At 50.9% G+C, this 554-nt stretch overlaps 1 protein-coding gene across 1 annotated transcript in view; it reads left to right on the forward strand.

Annotated features, from left to right (window-relative positions):
* Positions 1-202: 202 nt before the first annotated feature.
* Positions 203-554, forward strand: part of LOC108747075 (polycomb protein Sfmbt-like) — a 65,175-nt gene continuing 64,823 nt past the window's right edge. Inside the window, exon 1 of the mRNA XM_018484329.1 lies at positions 203-443. The gene's annotated coding sequence lies outside the window, so the exon portion shown is untranslated. The remainder of the gene's footprint in view (positions 444-554) is intronic.

Raw genomic sequence — 554 nt, forward strand, 5'->3', positions numbered from 1 at the left:
GAGAGAGAGAGAGAGAGAGAGAGAGAGAGAGGTGAAGAGAGAGGGAAAGACTAGAGAGAGCCAGGAGAATCAGTGAGAAAGAAGAAAAGCGATATCGTACAGTCCTGCGGGCCTGCGCCATGCGAGTTGAGCGCGTCCCGTCGCGACGAGCGTCCCGACGCCGCTCTCTCGACTCGCTCGACGGCGCGGCCAGCTCGACGCAGTCAGTACACGCGTCCCGACGCCCGGGAATGCGTCCGTTAACGGAGGGGTAGTTTTGCCGCGCGAATCTACGATCGTGCGGGTGATACTTCGCCGGAAAAACGTGCAAAATTCGCGGGTCTATTCGAAAAAGGGAAAAAGACAAAGTACACGGACGAAAGAGCGGAAAAAAGGGACATAAGCGCGTATATGGCGCGCCGTGTCATACTCTTGCCAGTATAATGCTACACTTTCTTTGCGAGGTAATATATTCCTCGGAATTACTAATTTTTTTTTTTCCCCCCCGTCAAAATTGACAGTGAAGTTAATTTATAATTATAAATATCTTCCATTAAGCGGTGATGTTACGCTCG

Source organism: Trachymyrmex septentrionalis, unplaced genomic scaffold (genome assembly GCF_001594115.1).
Source record: "Trachymyrmex septentrionalis isolate Tsep2-gDNA-1 unplaced genomic scaffold, Tsep1.0 scaffold190, whole genome shotgun sequence".
In the NCBI taxonomy this organism is placed as follows: Eukaryota; Metazoa; Arthropoda; class Insecta; order Hymenoptera; family Formicidae; genus Trachymyrmex; species Trachymyrmex septentrionalis.